The sequence below is a fragment of the Bidens hawaiensis genome, unplaced genomic scaffold, assembly GCF_021521415.1.
Source record: "Bidens hawaiensis isolate Kalapana, Puna unplaced genomic scaffold, B.hawaiensis_p1.1 tig00034589_1, whole genome shotgun sequence".
Lineage (NCBI taxonomy): Eukaryota > Viridiplantae > Streptophyta > Magnoliopsida > Asterales > Asteraceae > Bidens > Bidens hawaiensis.
The window spans coordinates 12,028-33,640 of record NW_027505328.1 but is presented as its reverse complement, the minus strand read 5'-3'; the positions used below and the strand labels follow the sequence as shown (position 1 = coordinate 33,640).

The 21,613-nt window shown below is 32.2% G+C and overlaps 1 pseudogene across 1 annotated transcript; it reads right to left on the bottom strand.

Moving 5' to 3' along the window:
* Positions 1 to 10,770: 10,770 nt before the first annotated feature.
* Positions 10,771 to 17,651, bottom strand: LOC143612439 (homogentisate 1,2-dioxygenase-like; annotated as a pseudogene). Its single transcript, XR_013149942.1, has 9 exons — positions 17,436 to 17,651; positions 13,791 to 14,021; positions 13,637 to 13,716; positions 13,358 to 13,525; positions 13,108 to 13,282; positions 12,150 to 12,219; positions 11,398 to 11,552; positions 11,222 to 11,305; positions 10,771 to 11,140 (listed from the first exon to the last, which is right to left on the bottom strand). The product of XR_013149942.1 is annotated as a homogentisate 1,2-dioxygenase-like (transcript).
* Between the last annotated feature and the right edge of the window lie 3,962 nt (positions 17,652 to 21,613).

Genomic DNA, 21,613 nt, shown 5'->3' with positions numbered 1-21,613 from the left:
TTTAATTGCATCGGGTACAAGAGGAATAACCGAAGATACAATAATCGACAAGTCTCCCCCGCATCTTGTATTTCTTGCAATTCTTCATAAGGGTTAGTACTGTTCCCACTGATCTTGTAGTCCTCCAGGAACACGGCACGCTTGGTTTCTACAATACGAGTGACATGGGAAGGACAATAGAAACGATAACCCTTTGAATTTTCAGGATACCCGATAAAGAAACAGGTAACAGTTTTAGGGTCAAGTTTCTTTAGGAAAGGGTTATATAGTTTTGCCTCAGTATACAGCCCCATAATTTCATATAATTAAGACTCGTTTTCCTTCCTATCCAAAGTTCATAAGGAGTTTTAGGGTCAGACTTAGAAGGAACTCTATTGAGTATGTGAACATCTGCTTTTAAGGCTTCAGTCCAGAGAAATAGAGGTAATTTAGTATTAGCTAACATACTGCGTACCATATCCATAAGGGTTCGATTTCTCCGTTCAGCGGCACCATTACCATTTTGCTGAGGAGTACCTGGCATGTTGTACTGGTTCACGATCTCATGGCCCTTACAAAACTCATAAAATGGACCAGGAGCCTAACCCACATCAGTATGTCTTCCATAATATTCGCCTCCTCTATTTAATCTGACAGCTTTTATTTGACGATCTAATTGTTTTTCAACTTCAGTTTTATAATCATTAAAAGTTGTAACAGATTCATATTTTTATTTAATGAGACACATGTACATATAGCGGGAATAATCATCAATGAAAGTGATAAATGAAGTATGTCCAGTTATGCCAGCAATGGGGTAAGGGCCACTAATATCAGTATGAATGAGTTCTAATAAATTAGAGCTCCTAGTGGTACCTTTCTTATTTGCTGATGTCATTTTGCCTTTGAGGCATTTGATACATGTTCCAAAATCGGTGAAATCGATATGTGGTAAGACTTCATTTTTCACAAGTCGGGCTAACCGGTCTCGTGAGATGTGGCCTAGACGTTGATGCCACAACATAAAAGAAGTCTCTAAGTCCCGTTTCTCTTGAATCTTTGTGAGTGATTGATTAATATTATACGACAACAAAGATTTAGAAAAATCATCTAGTTCTAATCTATAAAGACCACCATTCAAAAAGCCATAACCAAACACTTGAGAATTAAAAGAAATAGTAAGTTTGCCATGACCATGAGAAACATCAAAACCGTCCATGTCTAACTTTGGTCATGATACAAGATTCCGAGTAATCTCAGGAATATATAAGGTATCATAAAGTTTAATACATAAACCAGTTTTCATTATTAATTGTAAAGTTCCCACAGCCTTGACTTCAAGTTCTTTATCATTCCCCAGTCTTAGTATTCTTTGGTTTCTTTACAGCTTCCGGATTGAAAGGAATCCCTGAGTAAAATTGGTCACATGAACCATAGAACCAAAATCAAACCACCATGTATTAGCAGGAAAAATTAAATTATAGGATTCAAGTACCATAAGAGATCATTACCTTTCTTGATCAGCCACTATTTAAAGTCTGGGCAGTCTTTCTGTTTATGAATGTACTTCTTACAGAACTTGCAGAAAGGCTTTCCAGTGGAGTTTTGAGAGCTGGATGAAGCACTTGTATTAGTCTTCTGAACTTTACTAAACTCCTTTCTTGGATGAGGGTTCTTCCTCTTCTTGGAACTGGTGGCAAGGTAAGCAACTTCAGGTTTATCCATCTTCATACGCTCTTCCTCTTGCACGCACATAGCAATCAGGTCACTTATGGTCCATTTATCCTTCTGGGTGTTGTAATTGATCTTGAAAGCTTCATAGGCAGCAGGAAGAGAAGTTATGATAAAGTGCATCATAAAACCATCACTGATCTCCATGTCTAATCTCTTCAGCTTATGGGTCATGTCGTTCATCATCATAATGTGCCCACAAATGCCATACTTAGTAGTCACCAGCTTGAGAATTAGAGTACTAGCATGCGCCTTAGATGTTCCTTTGAATTGCTTCTCCACAGAAGCCAGATAGGTTTTAGCATCTTCAGAGTCTGGAATGGATCCTCTTATTGGCATGCTAATGGATTTTTCATAAGCATTAGAGACATGCAAGTTACACCTCTTCCATTTTTCAAACAATAAATGATGAGCAGGAGTGCTGTTGGTGGTTAATGTTGGAGGTTCATCCTCGATTAGAGCATAGTTGAAATCCAGGAAGGCGATATTAAGCATAAGAGATTCCTTCCAGGCAGCAAAGTTATCTCCAGTTAATGGTGTAATAACACCATTCGGAGCTATTAATGGAAATTAGATGAGAATATTAAGATACTAAACTAGAAGAAACTTAGAGTGATCTATGGGGAAATTAAACTAAGGCATGCATAGATAAGGACCATTTTAAATTATGAAGATGTGATAATAAATGTCTATTATTAACATCAAACTAAAAGACAACTTAAATTAAAAGTTCTACTTAAATAAAAAAGAAATCACCTTTTGGCAGAATTAAATTTTATTCAAGTATATGTGCAAAACAATTGTGATACATCACCTTTGGGCAGAAGTGAATCAATCATTTTAATTATGCACGAGTTAGTTTTGCTTGATTCAAATGTAACTCATCACCTTTGGGCAGAAGCAATACATTTAAATCATGTTAGGCTAAAACTAACACGGCTTGTATTAAGACTTGAATGATATGTTCGATGTAATGCATCACCTTTGGGCAGAAGTTTACATCAACAATTTATTCAAGTTTAAGTCTTTCTATGTTTTGTAAAAAATAATTAATATATATCTATATCTTAAGTGTCTTACAAAACATTAATAAATTAAATTTTTTTTTCGTGTTTTCGGTTTTATGAGATCTCGGAAATTATGAGTTCTCGGTTAACACTTGAGTTTTCGGTTTTTATCGGGTTTTCGGTTTTATGAGATCTTGGAAATTATGAGTTCTCGGTTAACACTTGAGTTTTCGGTTTTATCAGGTTTTCGGTTTTATTGGGTTTTTGGTTTTATGAGATCTCGATTTTAATGAGATTTCGGTTTTAGGAGATCTTGGTTTGACCAAGATTTCGGTGGGCACCCAAATCCAAGTTATTTATAGTAATAATATTTTAGTTCAAATTCTTAGAGATTAATTTTATCTCCAAGATTTGTTTAATTTTGAAATTTATATTCTTAATGATTATTCAAAATTTTAAAAATCTTTGGAGATTTGTTTATTCAATTATTTTAGGAAAAACACAATCATAATCCGAATTTTAACCAAAATATATAATGTTTTTGAAAAATCTATGTTGAACACGAAGAACACCACCGAGAACCATAAAGTTTTTAACAGGTTTTTAATGTAAAATTGGTTATAAGATTTTAAACAGTTTATATACAACCATATTTCAATAAGTTCAAAAAATTTTAATAATAATAAAAACAGAATTATGGTTTATCAAATTTTAGTTCATGTCTTCCGGTTTAGATCCAGATTTAGGGAAAGCATAAAGAACTGATTAATCAACATCGCTCTGATACCACATGTTGATCAGTTCTTCATGTATGTAATGGAAAACATGAATGTTATGATAAACCTATAACTAAAACATACATGTTACAGCAGAGAGAGTAGCCATGGCTGATGAGAATCCTCTAGACGACATGATAGTCAGCTTGGTCGAGTTCCCCTTTAGGATGTATATTAGTGATGGGGATTAAGGTTCTTGAGGAAAACCGAATATGGAGAGATATAGGGGTCACGAATTTCTTAATGCGAGAATTAGGTTTTTTCTTATGATGATAACTAATCTCTTCCACGTATTTATATACACCCAAGGGGAAATCCTTGATTAGCAAGTAATAGTAATATGGTCCATCAACAATTACCTAGCTAGCTAATTATTAATAAGGTATGATTTAATTAATTTTGATATATTATTATATAAATGATAATGATGGCCATACATAAATATATGTATCCATATATTTATTCTTACATCTACTGTGGTTAATTGTGATATATAACATTAACACATTATAATTCCAAACTTGTGTAAAGATAAAATTTATAAAGAATTGTCTTGATTCGGTCTGAGGAGTAACCGGTAACTTAAGGGAATTGCAAAGGTCAATGGAAAGGATGCTACTTAAGGGTATGTTTGGTTGGAGGTAATGGAATGAATAGGGAATGGAATGGGAGAATAAATGGAATGAACAAGGGAATAAAATAGATCACTACCATTCCTTTGTCTTGTTTGGTTAACCTATGAGAATGAAATGAATTATTACTTTATGTTGTTTGGTATCCAAAAAAATTTGTAGAAATAAAATAGAAATAATAAAAACATTCATATCTAAAAATACCTAAAAAAAACTGCAATGACGATGGTCAACTGCAATGGCGATGGTGGTGGTGGTAGGTTTTGGCGACAAAAATGTGGTGGCGGTGGCGACGGTGGTGGTGACGGTGGTCAAGCGGTGGTAGCAGCGGTAGTGATAACGATGGTAGGGAGGCGGCGACTGTGGTGGCGGTTAAGTGGTGGTGGCTAGGCAACCACAGTTGGGGTGGCGGTTATGGTCAGGCGGTGGTGATGACAGTTGTTGCGGTGGTTACAGCGACGATGATGACAGCAGCAGTGGCGGTGGTAGCGCTGGTGGTAAGGTGGTTGTGGTGGCGGCGGAGGTGGTGGCAACGATGACGGAGGCGGTGGCAACGATGACGGAGGCGGTGGCAACGATGGTGGTAGCAATGGTAGTGGTGGTGGTGGTTGTTGTTAGGTGGTGTGTTGTACTATTGTTAAAAAAGTATGATGAATGAGGAATGAAATGAAAAAAAAAAGAAAGGGGTGGGAAGAAATGATTGTGATGGAATGAAATTTCATGTGTAATGAATGATTCCATTCCATTAAGCAACCAAACACTATTTTTTTCATTCCCAAGTAATGAATTATTTCATTCCCTCTATCATTACTGTATATCAAACACTACTTAAGTTTTATATGAAATTTGGCTTAACTTGTAGAATATAAGAAACCTAAAAAAACATGTGAGTGCAAATATTTGTTATCTTTCTATATGTTTAAACTATGATACAAATGGCTTATATGTAAATAAAGAACGTATATGTGGATATGAAATTAAATACTACTTTAAGCTTAAAAGATGTGGATATGAAATTAAATACTACTTTAAGCTTAAAAGATGTTTTCAGGCAAATCTAACGCATTCGTATAAAGTTCATCAAGGTAGCCTTTAGAGACTTATCATGGCATTCAATTTGATGTTGATATTAAAAGGGTGTATTATATGCTAGAATTCTATTAATACAAATTGACATCCCATCATGCTATACAAGTTTACTGGAAATTAGTGTTTGTTTTTCTTGTCATTGATTATTCTTGTTTCATCTGTGATTAAGAACGAAAAATTGAATGGCAAATAACTTGATTGTCAATTGCAATGCTCAAACTATGAGTGCAATAGATACAAGCACTCAAATTAATTGTGCCACAAAAACATGTTAAGCAGCCTGCTGAAAAAACATTAAAATTTTGATACAAGGCAACATCTATCATAAATAGACATGAAAATGTTTCTCATTTTCTTAAGTAGAATACTCTAGAATTATTATAGAAAGCTTAATATTATCACTAGTAAGCAAACCGAGTAGATATGCTAACAAATTTCTAAAATTCCGGAAGTATGAACTCCTCATGGCTCTTGCAAGTTTCTATTATTGCATCCCCTCATGGCATCATATTCAAAGGAAACATAAAGCCATTTTTATGATCATGAAGCAAAAGATAATATGCTGATATATTTAATTACATATTGAATATCTCTAAATGTATTAAGTGAACCCCCCTAACATTATCACTAGAAACATGTTCGCATGTTAGGGCAAGCCTATGTTGTTTCTTCTTATAATTATATTCTCTTTCTAAAAAGAAAAAAGAAATTTTTTTTAATAGTTTCTAATTGATATCCCTATATTATTTATGTGCTTAACAGTAACGCGTAGTTATTGGGGCCAAACATGATTCAGGCTGGACCGAGTAACCTGGATACTCAACCTAGGATTAGATTGATTTAAGTATATTTGGCTTGGTTCTCAATCGATTCTAAATTTTGGTTGTGCATTCGGATTCGGTTTTGTCCGGGTAAAATCAAAATATGTAACATCATGGCATAAATAATTCATATTTGGTCCTAACCCATCCGATACCAATCCAACTTGAAAAGACTGAGACGGACCCACCCTATATCTGTCCGATCTTCACTATAGCAGATTTTGCATAGGCTACATAGAGCCGTTCCTTTAGTGTTTAGGCTCCTAATCCCTATGTAGCCAAAGCACACTAATCACCTTCCTAGTCTAATCGTTCCTCTTCAGGCTCCTATGTAGCATGTTCGTAACACGTGTCAGATAAATAAGCCCGGCTTGAAATGTCGAACCAACTTATTTGTCTTTATTTGATTGTGATGACTCGTTTTAAAAATTGAGTTTTCAATGCCTATAATTTGGGTCATGTCAATATGCCTATCTTAGAAACTTTTTCTTATTTCAATATTATTTAATTTGTGGGTTTTATGATTTTTGTAATATATATATATATATATATAGAGGATTTTGTTTATTTCAGAAGTGTTTCTTATTGTGAGAAGTGCGAGAAATGAATCCAACCAATCACATTTTTTCTTTTCTTTTATTATTTATTTAATGATAAAGGTGTTATAGTAAAATAAACATTTTTTCATATTTGGTAGGTCATAATGTATAGAGATGTTACAAGTAATTTTTGTTTTTTTATTTTATCATATTCAATATTGTTGTTTATCAATATTATTTTTTTTATTCTCGTAATTTGATATTCATACATTTATTCAGATAGTGGTTCTTAAATTCACTAGCACCGATATATTTACACACTACATAAATGAGCATACACATGAACAAAATTACACATACAGAATTCGAAATGTCACCTACATAGTACGTATATGAACCTACACTGTACATAAATGAATCTACACACGATAAAAATTACACATACACCATTCGAAATACCACCTACATAGTACATATATGAGTCTACACAATAATGAACCTACATGGTACATAAATGAATATACGCACGATAAAAATTACACATACACAATTCGAAATACTAGATACATAATACATATACGAACCTACACAGTACATAAATAACCCTACACACAATAAAAAATACACATACACAATTTGAAATACCATATACACAGTACATATACGAACCTACACAATACATAAATGAACCTACACAATACAAAATAAACTTTTTTATTGCATTAAACTATATATAATAAATAACAGATAATGATAATAACATGTACTTGTAAAATTTTCACATACACATTTGTGATATCACCTAAATTGTACATATATAAACCCTACACAAGACAAAATAATTTTTTTTATTTTTTTACATATAATAAATAACAAATCATGTTAATAGCCTACAATTTTAAATTTTTCACATACGCATTCGTAATTCTACCTACATTATACATGAATATGCATGTGTATGCAATACATAATTAAATTTGTGTAGGCATTATATAATAGTTAGTGCATTTGAAGAAATATGATTGAAGATATTATAGTATTTGATTAAAGTTATATTTGTTTAAAATTAGTTTGATTAATAACATCAATTAAAAAATAAAAATTAAAAAATTCATATGTAACTTTTAATTAGTTAGTAATGATAATAAATAAATGCTATTAATGGCTTAAGTTTCACTTTCAAAAATTCTACAAAGCAAATACTAAACTACCCTTATTCATTAAAATATTGATAGATTAATGTCTTAATAATTACAATTTTGCCATAACTTTTCTAAGCCATTGATTACATAATCAATGGTCCAGATTAATTTCTCGCACTTCTTGCTGTAACTTAACTTCTCACATGATCAATCCCATATATATATATATATATATATATATATATATATATATATGCTAAGTATAAAATGAAAACCCATTTGAGTTGTGAAAACTCTAGAAACTCATTCTCAACCACATGTTTTTAATTAATGTTTAAATCTTGTGGTCCACAATTAAAGTGAATAAAAAAATGTAAATATAAATATAACTTTTTCTCGCTCCTGAAAAATATATAAAAATTAGTAAAAAAATGTTAAAAAATAGCAAAACATTTTATTTTTTTTTGTGTTTCGATGTTTTGTATTAAATGTTACAACATATATTACATGTAATAAAAAAAATGATGTTACATAGGATTTTCACGGGTTTTCACAACTCAAGTGGGTTTTTATTTTAACCTTACCCTATATATATAAAATTACCTTGATAACTTGTTCTTAACAGTTTAACAGCATCTGGCTTGCCCCATTGCTTATCATGTTCAAAAATTATACTTCATGTTATTATAGTTAATCGTTAGGATTAAGGTGAATTATGAAGGATTGAAGGTATGCTTTTATAGAATAGAAATGTTAATATTACTATGTTAGGTGACTAGGTCTTAAGACCATTGGATTAAGATTTAATCTGTTTCAAAAGATTAACAATTATGTTTCCAAAATATAGTCACTAATAATTCATGCAAATACATTTGGTGTTTTTTTAATTAGCATTTAATACCGTGGAAAAAAACCGGTAGCGTTACCCCGTCCATAATTGAATTATGAAGCGACTAGGAAGTATTATATTTGTATAAACTTTGATTATCACGATCATTGCCAAACAGTTATCCATAGCTATGGAAATTAATTCTAAACGAATCATTATATATCTTTATTACTTTATCTTTATTTTATATTTTATTATTTATTTATTATAGTTTTGTCAAAATAATAACGTTTATAGCATTCCACTTGTCAAATGGCTAGCCAAAGACCTCCAACAATCAACCCACATGGAGAGCTAGATTTTATGTCCTATTGCCGCAACTTTAGTTGGTTTGTGTCTTTTTCTTGTTTCTTTATTTAAATATTTTCTTTTACAAAAATATCAATCCCTTTTTTGTAAATAACTACTAGAACAGTTTCTAAGTGTTTATTAAAAAAGATAAACTTTGTTCAAAGATTTTAAAATATAAATTGAGAAGGTGAAAGATAATGGTGAACAATGGCTTGTTGTTATAAAAAGTATAATTTTTATTGCGTTGTTCAAGAGTAGAGATATATTGAAAGACGTATAAATCTGGTACTTAGGTGGGTTTTAAAGACGTCATAGTTTTAGAATAATATAAAGCTTATAAAATTATAAATTGAGGTCACTCCAACGTGACTATTTTAAGATTTTTGGACCTACTTGTGATACAAGAATACCTTAAGGATATTTAAATTTACGGGTGTTAAATTAGAGTAAAACTGGTGAGAGTATAAACTTTTTGTATTTACATGATAAAAATAGAACTACATCATTTTCAATATATAGAGTATCTTTAGGAAAAAGAAATACAATAAAGATATGATAGTGATCTAATGCTAGGACCATATAAAAATCTAGCAAACCATGCAAGTGAAATATACCTCTACACACTATATAAAAAAATAACCGTCTAACAATTGCTAATATAGATAACTGTTCACATAGATGAACCAGTCACAAGGTGACTTAATTATAATGTGCTAAAAGAAGCACATTAATCGAATTTGGCTTGAACATTAGGTGTATAGAAATTTTGGGTAACATTTAGTCATTTGGTAGCTTTAATGTATAGAGTTTCTCTGAAGGCGGCATACACCAAATTTATATATAATTCATAATTGTGATTAAATTAGTCAGTTCCTCACTTATATGCATAATGTCATATTTTATAGGTTTATTGTATGGTCAAGTCATATGTTCTCTTACCATGTAATTGGTATGTGCTAGATGAAGTGAGATAATGTTTCATGATTGCATCTTAAGGACTTGTATCCTAACAAGATGTTTCAGAATTTGATTCACACTAAATTGATTAATTGAAGACATTAATCCTCACAAGGGTGAGATTGAGGACTTTAATCTTCACAAGGATAAAACCTAAGTCTGTCTGAAAGCATTATCTTTAAGTAGGGCTAACAACTGGGTACATACTTAAGACAATAAGATTTGTTAAAAAAAAAAGTACAGTATGTGATTTTTCATTTTTTTAAATTGAAATAAAGGGGTGTTTGGAATTGCTTATTTTCACCTGCTTATAACTTATTAACTTTTTAAAAAGGAATAAGATGTTTGGCATTGCTTTTGAGCTTTTGATGTGAGAATAACTTATTAACTTATTGAAAAGTTATAAGGAGCCTTAATCAAGAATCCCAAGCACCCCCTTAGTAGGCTCGATTCCATCATTTTCCCTTATTGGTACAAGAAACTTAAGCACTATCTTATAGTCCACATAAAGTAGTTAAACGAGTCATATTCATGTTTGATACTTATGTTAAATGTATCGTTTCTAACCTGTTAAGACACGTTGCCAGCCCTATTTTTAACGGTTCATATTTAAGAACTATGATCATGAGTTGTTAACAAGAACCAAGAACCTAACTATTATTACTTAGATCAATGAATCTCACACCTTGATCATGGAAACCACCAGTTTACAAATTGCATTAGAAACCATTCTCAACAAATCAACATTGAAATAAAGATTCTCATGTTCAGTTAAAAGCACATTAGACTTGTATCTTATTAGCTTTTAAATTGTTATAACTTAAACTCCATATAGATAGACATAACCAAAATAACACATGAGAAACAAAAGAAACTTACAATATGCATAACTAAGATATATCAGATTTTTCTTCTCTTTTTCTTTTTTTTTTTGCTTTATGATCATTATTTATCTACTATGATTATGTACATACACTTCAGCTACACACACTAGACATATTCCATGTGGGAAAACATCATTCCCGGTTTATGTAATCCTGAAAACCCCATGAACAAACTACTCTACGATTCATTATCTAATCGCCCGTGGTTTTGTAACCCCGTGTTTTCTGTGTTATCGACAAAATGTGACTTTAATCCAATCCAACATTGATAATAATCATGATCCACAGACAGTGATTCGAGAGCCCACGGGCAGATCCGTGGCATTAGACACGATTCGAACATAAAAGCCATCGTGTCCCTTATTCTGTGGGGCCCAGCATCATTGCCTTGCGCAATTGTAGCCTATAGCAAAGAAGTAGACTTGATAATCAATAACAAGTTACATAAAAACATAATAATTTTTAAAAAGAAAAATAAAATTACCTCATAAGTTTTCGTGTCAGGACCATGAGGAGTCATGCAACTGTGAAGGCTTGCACCACCAGGCAGAAACCCATCAGCTTTTGCCTGCAGATGTATTTTTATTGTTACTATCTAGCACCATTATAAAGATTTGACCTTTTTTTGGCCAAAATTGGTGGCTCTAACTGAAACAGTACCTCATATCATCCATGAATAAGACCCATAAATTCACTCATGCAATTGCGGTGGTAGTAAGGCGGTCTAAACGTATGCTCAGCAACCAACCACCGAGGCGGGAATATCACAAAATCAAGCAATGCAACTCCCGGTTTATCAGTTGGTGCAGTCAGAACTGCATTAAGATTGCAAAACATATAAGATATAGTTTATTAGTGTATTTGAATACTAATTTTTCTTATTTTATTAAAACTGTATTAAAGACAATCATAGTTATTAAAGTCGTGCGCCTTTTGCGCTTAAGCGCATTTAATGCGCAAGGCGAATTAAATGCGACTTGCATGCCTCAGACATTTAAAGCGCAGCAATATTATCCAGATTTCCCATGTATATTAAATATCCTTTAAACAAATTGTTCCTATTCTCTAGGAGAACCTAAAACTCCACTATTTAACCATAATCAATCTTATCACCACATAAAATCATCGACAAACTCAGAAGTTACAAGTCTTATTTTCTGATTTCTTTTGGTATGTCATGTTTTGGATTTTGGTTTTTGGTTGTTTTTTGAACTTTATTCAAGAATGAATGCTTGTTTTCTTATTAAGATGTTCTACTTTAGTTAAAATTTTGTTTTTCTAATGTACGCTTTTTTTTCTAAATCAGGCGCTTTTTTTGCGCTTATCGCCTGGGCGCTAGGCCCCACCTCAACGCTTTTAAGCGCTTATCGCATTTGATAACTATGAAGACAACATTATTATAATTTACTGACCGGTATTAATTGACGGATCACCATGGTCAACCAAAACTGTATTGTAAGGGCAGAACTTGCTTAGATCATACTGCAAGCAAACAATATGATACAATCAGTCAACAAGCAAAATTATCTAAAAGAGTTCTAAAATTAAAATCTCTTTAAATCAAAATTAACATGATATTAGGTTATTTACAAGTTTTGATATAGGCAATTCTAATCCTCCAGTAAAAAGATTACAAATATTTGTTCACCAATACTTATAAATAATTACACATTCATCCACTTATAATAATTTACTTGTTTATAGGCTTGTAAACATCTAAACAAACCAAATGAACACGGAATGGAGCATGCTTATGTTCGTTCGCTTAATTTTAACCGAACAAACAATTGAACACGGACATTTAGTCGAACAGGGTTTCTTGTTCGCGTTCATTTGTTAAAAAAAGCTAGTGTTTGTGTTTGTTTATGTTTGTTCGTTAAGAATATAAATGAATGGTTCACGAACGTAATCGGATGAACACGAATGAGCATAGATGGCCCAACATAACTGAGTAAATTCCAATTAAAAGTAAACTAGAATATCAATCTGTTACGTCTGAAAAAATAATAATACTAGACCAAATTGTGATGGGTGATATTTAATTTTATAAACTAGACTAAATTGCAATGAACTGAAAAGATTTTAACAAATATATAAACAAACGAGCATAAACGAATTCAGATGAAGGAACATTCACAAACATAAATGAGCAAACAACATTGTTCGTGCTCATTCGTTTATTAAATAACGAACTTCTGCCGAACAGTTCACAATAGTTTTTTAAATGCTCAGTTCATTTACAGGCCTACTTGTTTAGACTTCACTGGATTGGTATCAATTAATCCATAAATCAAACTAAACAGAAATACAAATAAGATATTACTCAATTTTCTCACTTCCTTATTTAAATTAATTAACACACATGCATACCTTATAGGGGACATAATTACCATGCCACGCAACACATTAAAAGGTGAAAAATCTTGTATAGCAGTAAAAAGTTCACCACCAAATTTCTGAATAATCGTGTAACCAGGACGCGATTCCCGTTCAAATGAAGCTTTGGGTACAAGAAAATCCCTTGCAGAAGCAAGTCCATTTGCACCTAAACAGAAATAACTTGATTAAACACTTAAGGTGACACACAAATATTAACATCACTAATATTAGTAGTAATCACCTATTGGTCCAAGATCAGGCAGTTGAAAATGAGCACCAAATATCTCAGCAACATAACCGCGCGAAGGGCCATCTGGTAAATCTATAGAAAACCGGAATCCTTGAGGCAGGACTACTATTTCACCAGGGCATACTTGTAATTTCCCACACTCAGTAGTGATCCACAGCCCTGTATAGACAAAATAAAGTATAAAATGTGACTACAATGTCAATCATAATGCGTGTAACAAAAACATACCATAGATTAGAATTAAACCATTTACGATTAGCTACAACTTACTTCCTGTTTGAGGTACTATCAAGAAATCACCATCTGCATTACAAAAAGCACAATTCTCCATTGATTTGTTTGCAGTGTACCTAAATAATCACATTACATTATAACAAATGCAGACTTTATAGCATGCAGTAAATGAACATCGAAAACACCTTACATGTGAATAGCGAAACCGTGTCTAAGGAACGAACTACCAGCACCACAAACCGAGTATAATCCATCAACAAAGTCTGTTGGTTCATCTGGTACATCAACAGGCTTCCATCTAATCTGTGTAGGGTTAATCGCACTGTTAACTTGACTGAACTCACTCACAAGCTTCTCATGTTTAGGTATTCTTGGTTTAAATGGTTCATGAGTCACTGAAGGCTTGATCCGGTACAGCCAACTGTTGCAAACAGAAATCAACGTATAAACTATAAACATAATACAGAAATTTGTAAACCCTAAAACACAAATCAGTACCTTATGGTACAGAATAGATTAATGGCTAATCAGTATGGTACTTCACCTGACCGGACCTAAAAAACTATATTCGGTCAAATCCGGTCCAAATCGGCTCAAATCGTTCAAAATCGGTAAAAATCAGTCAGAGTTGGGTGAAAATTGGTCAAAATTTCTGCCAAAAATGGCCAAACTCGGTCAAATTCCAGTCAAAATCTAAAAATTATACTTATTAGTCTTATCCGATTAATAAATTTGAAAAACTATATATAAAATTTTGAAAATTTGTGTGTGTATATATATATATTTATACTAGGTTAGGCACCCGTGTACTACACGGGTTAAACAATTTAAGTTATTTAAGTCGTAACTTAATAAATCAAACAATGATACATTAAGATTGCATATTACATTAAATAAATAAAGACAAAGCTAAGTTACAATTATTATAATTCATAAAGTTATAAACAAATCATAAATCTCTAAATATTTCCTTGTACACAACCATTCAAATTGACCCATTTCTATGTATTCCTTCTTCTAAGCATCAATCACTGAACGACGGTTCTTAGCTCCACATTTTAAATTTCTTATTGCATGATTTATGTTCCTAAATGAAGCGAAAAAAAAAATATACCTCGACCTGTAATTAAACCAGCTTAGAAAAAGTGAGACAAATAACCTTTCACTCAAAATAAGTAACAAATAATATGTAGGATGCATACTTGTACTAAATGCGTATAGAAATCAATTACAGTGACCTTTTAGTTTCCTTTTTAAAAAAGGGGGGCTTCACGAATTCAAGAACTACTTATGATCAGGAATATCATACTTGTGAGTAAAGCTGTTATATTAATAACATGAAGATTGACCCACACAAATTGTAAATACATAGTTGAACTAACACACGGTCCAATTAAACTTAAAGCTCGATTGTGTTTAAGGTGGGATGATACAATATTATTCGACGCATTTGTGGACCATGTGAATGCTTTAAAATGATTAAAGAGTTCAAGCAGTATGTATATCCTCAACTGCCATAAAATGAAAGGCAAAACAAACTATTTGGGTATATCCTGTACACACACATACATGCCTACATCATCCATACCGATATTTATTAATTTTCAGAATATATAATATGAATATCATTAAATTTTCTACTATTTGTTATATAAGTCGATTGAATGGATGTAGATTTCAATATTTTTAAGACCTTTACTTTTAAAAATAAAATATTGATAGCCTAACATACGCCCCTTATACACTACTCGTGGTTTTCAACATACTATAGGTTCCGAAAAGGAACGTTGTCCTATATGTGTGTGTAAGTTGTTCAAACTAACCACATGAACTACACAAGAAGCAAATTTCCTGTTTTACCCCTTACAACGTTTATTAATATCCAATTACTTACCAGATTGTCTTTAAACTAACCATATGGACTAATCAAAAGAGGAGCACAATGCCCACCAGCACCGAGGCGAAAAAAATTGTTACAGCGAGATTGATAACATGAACATGATGAACTCTTCTTATCTGCGAATAAAAGCCATTATCAATGCAACTTTTAATACTAAATAGTATGTACCAAAACCAAGCCCCACAAAGATAACAAACCTCTTCTATATCACCAAAAGGAATAATCACCTGAAAATGGAGAAAAGAAGATCGTATCATGAATCAATGCTTAAACAATATGATGTTACAAAGTCGCTGAAAAAAATTTAGAAAATAAAATGTCAGCATAAGTAAAAAAATGTGAAAGGTGTTAGGAAATGGAATGTTGTTAATAAAATGAGTACCATATTAGGTGATTTGAGGATCATTTAGAACTTTGAATAAAGATTGATGCATTCTAAACAGATCGAAAAGCAACTGCACTAATAACAAATAAAAATGTGAAAGGTATAACATGTATATTATAAATCATATGAAAAAAATGGATGAATGGAAAAAAGAAAAAAAATAAAAACTGGATATATGCATAAAGAAGGAAACACAATACCTTCGCGTACAATCATTATAACTTAATCTACTATAAATAACATACTTGTTGGTCATTAACATTTAGTTATTCATATAAGTAACATATGTTATCAAGTACATAATAAACTGTATATTTCTCATAATCTAAAGAACAAACCAAATGAACACACAACTGAAAAGTAAATGTGAGCAAACCTTTGCTACATAGTCTTGTTCCCTTGCTGCAACTTCTGGTTGGGCAGCCAGTAATCTCATCTTCGGCTGCAAATATGTAGATTATAAGTCCTTAAATCGACACCGTCCAAAAAGTTACTATATGTACTCGTATACAAATAATCAAAATCGCATATGAACTATCATTGTAAAAATGGCTAAAGAAATAATTTGGTAACCCAATGAGATTCAACAACTAATATAGAACAAAATTGAAGTAAACAATGATCTAAATTTAGTATAGTTAGGTTTTGTTTCATTATCCATCAATTGTTAATTAATGATTTGTATTGCCCTAATGCAATATGTGAAGTGAAATTACACAGATAGAAACACACAGTAATCAAAATATGCTAAACACATAATGGTTGTTTCACAAACAATTAAATTAAATTTAAAAAAAATCAGAAATATGATGGTAATCAAAGAGCGGAATTTGTAACATACCGGCCGAAATAAAAGATTCCGATCAAATAGTCACCGACAGCGAGGAACATGTAGTTCGACGGTGATAGAGATGAAACTGGAAGATTTGGTCGCTGGTGATTTTAGAGTTTGGGAATGAGATTTGAGAGATCTGAAACATTACGAATAGGCACAATTGATTTAGGGGTTTCCAAATAATTGGGTTGGGCAAGGAATCCTAATGGTGATTAAGTGTTGTGGGAGGCGGGATTTTGAGATTATGGATAGCCTAAAATGAGGACACATGGCAGAAGCAAACTTTTATTTATTAAATAGTATAGATATAGATGTTACGTCTAAAGGTCACGAGTTCAAGCTGTGGAAACAGCCTCTTGCACAAAAATCCCCAGACTCTGTGCAAACGCGGGAGCCTAGTGCACTGGATCCGCCCTATATAAGTTACATCCGAAAAAAGGAATTATGAATTGTGAGAACTCAAAAGAACTCCACTAGCCCACTTTAACAATAGTTTTTTTTTCAATATAATATTATAAGCAAGCTACATCTAGAAAGAAAATAAAAAATTACGCTTAAGACTTATGTAAAGTAAGACTTATGAAAAAAGAAATTAAAAATATTAATGTTCAGTTCAGTTTAAACAAATTCAGAACCCTAGACTACTAAAGCTGATACCGATCGGAAGTTGAATTGATAAATTAACACTTAACAGTTAACTGAAATTAATGTATACCGTCGTTGATTGAGCTTGCGAGGTGCAGTAAACGAGGTACCCGAGATCTGTTCGGCGTAGAGGCCAAGTGGACAGACAAATGGACTGTTTTGCCCCTTGGGAAGAGCTCCGGGTATGGCTTCGGACGAGAAGCTGTTTCCGAAGCCGGACAGGTAGCCTGAATCTTCGGACGAGAAGGCGGAGGATTTTGATCTGGGAGTCATGAGGAATTGCGTAAGAAAGATTCAGTCAAATATATAGTATAGATATAGATGGATGAAATGTGACATTGCAGATATCCACTGACGTGTGTTGCTTGAGGGTGTTTGAATTTGATTAGGCTATCGTTGCCAATGGCACGTTTTCCCCCTTCAATAATGCTCTATGCCACAGTTATTTATTTATTTTGTGGAATTGTTTTTAGAGTTTGATTTTTTTCTTTTGGTTAAAGAATTAAAAAGATATGATTTGGAAATGTTTGTGTTGTACTGGGTTAGGATATAATAGGAAGTACAGGTTTTCTAGAAAGGATAAAAAGTAATCTTTTTCATTAATTTTGAAAATAAAGGGTTGAGATTAGTTTAGGGGAAATCAAGTGTGAACATAAAGGGAAGTGTATAAAAGAAATAACATATTTGTTGACTTTCTTTCTTCACATGCGGCATATGCCAAATTCTCCCATCATTTTTAAATGTCCATAACTTTTTTTTTTACTACGTTTTTATTGAAAAACAAATTCACCATAATAACGAGTGTCTTTTTATCTTTAATATGAGTACCATATTGTAATATAAAAATTAAAAAAAAAATTAGTGGGTTTTTTATAAATTGTGTTTTACCAAATTGTGTTTTACAAAATTGTTTATACAATAGTATTTTTCATTGTGTTTTTTTTTTCATTGTGTTTTTTTCCATTGTGTCATACAATTGTGTTTTTTATTTTGTTTTTATCATTGTGTTTTTTTTTTCTTAGTGTTTTTTTCCATTGTGTTTTTCATAGTGTTTTCCATTGTGATTAGAATAAATCTCCAAGTGATACGTATCCAAGTTATTTTTTTTTATTAGACTAGGTAGATATTTTAAGGGCCCAATATTTTCGCTTGTTAAACTCGAACATTGATTAAGAGAAAACAATGTTAACATGCACACATATTGAATGGCTATTAACTCACATGACTGTATCTAAAAGAAAAGAGAAGCGAAAAAACACTTCAAGTAACCTTTAGCCCTTTATATAGGAAAACCAAGGTTAAGCATTTCACTACCTATAAACTTTGAATTTAGTTTTCACCGATATTCATTCTTATTGGTACTACCTCAATGGTACATTTTGTCTTGTTCAAAGTCAGGGTTTGATTAGAGTGATATGGTATCATTTAGGTAGACTCAAATCAACTGCGTTAACAAACAAAAAAACACCTATTTTGAGCAAAATACCTCATATTTTTGTGTTATCAGTTAGGGACCTCCTCTTGATACACAAAACAGCTCCGTTAGGAAATACAAAGAAGAAGTAAGATCTCTATGGTGTCATCATGACCGCTTATTGGTGTGTTTGAATTTTGGAAGACAAGAAACGAGGCTATTTTATTTTAGAAAAAGTCAAGTCATCACGGTTATTGGATTATGGAAGATATAAAGTCATCGAGTTTTCTTTGGATAAAATATAGATCGTTATCTAAATCATTATGTTATGCTGGAAAGATTTGTTTTATTTCTCTTAAACTTATTTGTCGTATTTGTGGCTTCTAGCTTCTTGCTAGTCTTCTTTAAATGAAAGTTGCCATTTGAAAATAAAAAAATCGCACAAATCAACTCTTTTTTTTTTAAATTACCGAGATTGTCGGATGTAGTCACGATTTAAGGGTAACCCATGAAATAACAACCAAAATAAATAATTGACTAGCCTAGTCATAAGAATAACTTAATACACCAATGCAAATATTTCGGAACTTCTAGTCACGAAACTAATAATTAATAAAATAAAATATATTTGTATATATGTAAACAAAAATGAAAAGGACAAGCTTATAGCTATAATATATGTTGGACTATATTCTCTTCAGATGAATAAAAATAAAACAATTTTGGTTGTACAAAAATGGACCATAAGATTCGTGGCCTCATCTTTTTGGTGGTTTTCTACATTAAAAGTTTACTATTACATCTTACCCTTTGGGGGTACTATCCTTTTTTGTCCCAACTGTAAAAACCACGGTCCTACAACATCACAAGCAAAACTCACGTTTGGATTCTTTTGACACAACCTAAGATGCTATTGTAGTCAAAACAATTAAAATCTAAAGATTTAAATGTTAGTTTCACGTCTAGATTACTTGAAAAAACAGACAACAAAAACACTTACACATAAAAATTTACAAAATTAAATTTACACCAAGACTCTTAATCCGTGCTCACCCTTTTGCATCTGTTTGTGATCCAAAGGAAAGAGTAGGCCTTATCATCACATACCAACGTATCTATTGAGCATTCCTTGAGCTGGAATATTTTCTCGTTTCTGGCTTTCCAAATCAATAAAAAAGAAACTACTAATATTGCCCTTATTATCATACCTTTTTCCTTACCAAACTTGTACTTTTCTGGTAGTTTGAGAATAGATTGTATCGAACAACACAAGCTTGTATAAAGTAGATTGGCCCAAAACGAGATGATTGTTCTTAGAAGGTTTGAATAAGTACAATGCACAAAGAGATGGACTGATGTTTCTGTGTGTTGCCCAATCCGCAACTCGCATCCTGAACATTTATACACGTATCCGTTTCTATAACAATATTGTAAGTGTGACTTCAATGATTAATCTTACAAAAAAAAAGTGTGAACAACCAGACACCTTTTTTCTATTTTGTGCATTACAATAAAAACATTTTACGGGACATAACAACCTGGTATAAAGTTTAAATGATCAGGCTCGTTGTTGTGAAAGGGCTTTAAGCTTCAAGTTAAAGTGTTAGGTCACTACCACATAGGCAGTGAGACTTTAACTAATACACCCTTTTTAACAGCGGGTTGTTGTTCAAAGCCCCATTACCACGTTAAAAGCCCATCATTTCCTTATTAAAGGCGTTACCCACGTTACCATGATACCATCCCCCCCCCCTTTACCGCCCATGTGTTAAAACCTTGCCACAGTGTCAAAGCCCATTACCACGCCACATCACTTTTGCAGCCCCTGTTTTGCCCCTTGGGAAGAGCTCCGGGTATGGCTTCGGACGAGAAGCTGTTTCCGAAGCCGGACAGGTAGCCTGAATCTTCGGACGAGAAGGCGGAGGATTTTGATCTGGGAGTCATGAGGAATTGCGTAAGAAAGATTCAGTCAAATATATAGTATAGATATAGATGGATGAAATGTGACATTGCAGATATACACTGACGTGTGTTGCTTGAGGGTGTTTGAATTTGATTAGGCTATCGTTGCCAATGGCACGTTTTCCCCCTTCAATAATGCTCTATGCCACATTTATTTATTTATTTTGTGGAATTGTTTTTAGAGTTTGATTTTTTTCTTTTGGTTAAAGAATTAAAAAGATATGATTTGGAAATGTTTGTGTTGTACTGGGTTAGGTTATAATAGGAAGTATAGGTTTTCTAAAAAGGATAAGAAGTAATCTTTTTCATTGATTTTGAAAATAAATGGTTGAGATTAGTTTAGGGGAAATCAAGTGTGAACATAAATGGAAGTGTATAAAAGAAATAACATATTTGTTGACTTTCTTTCTTCACATGCGGCATATGCCAAATTCTCCCATCATTTTTAAATGTCCATAACTTTTTTTTTACTACGTTTTTATTGAAAAACAAATTCACCATAATAACGAGTGTCTTTTTATCTTTAATATGAGTACCATATTGTAATATAAAAATTAAAAAAAAAATAGTGGGTTTTTTATAAATTGTGTTTTACCAAATTGCGTTTTACAAAATTGTTTATACAATAGTATTTTTCATTGTGTTTTTTTTTTCATTTTGTTTTTTCCATTGTGTCATACAATTGTGTTTTTTATTTTGTTTTTATCATTGTGTTTTTTTTTTCTTAGTGTTTTTTTCCATTGTGTTTTTCATAGTGTTTTCCATTGTGATTAGAATAAATCTCCAAGTGATACGTATCCAAGTTATTTTTTTTATTAGACTAGGTAGATATTTAAAGGGCCCAATATTTTCGCTTGTTAAACTCGAACATT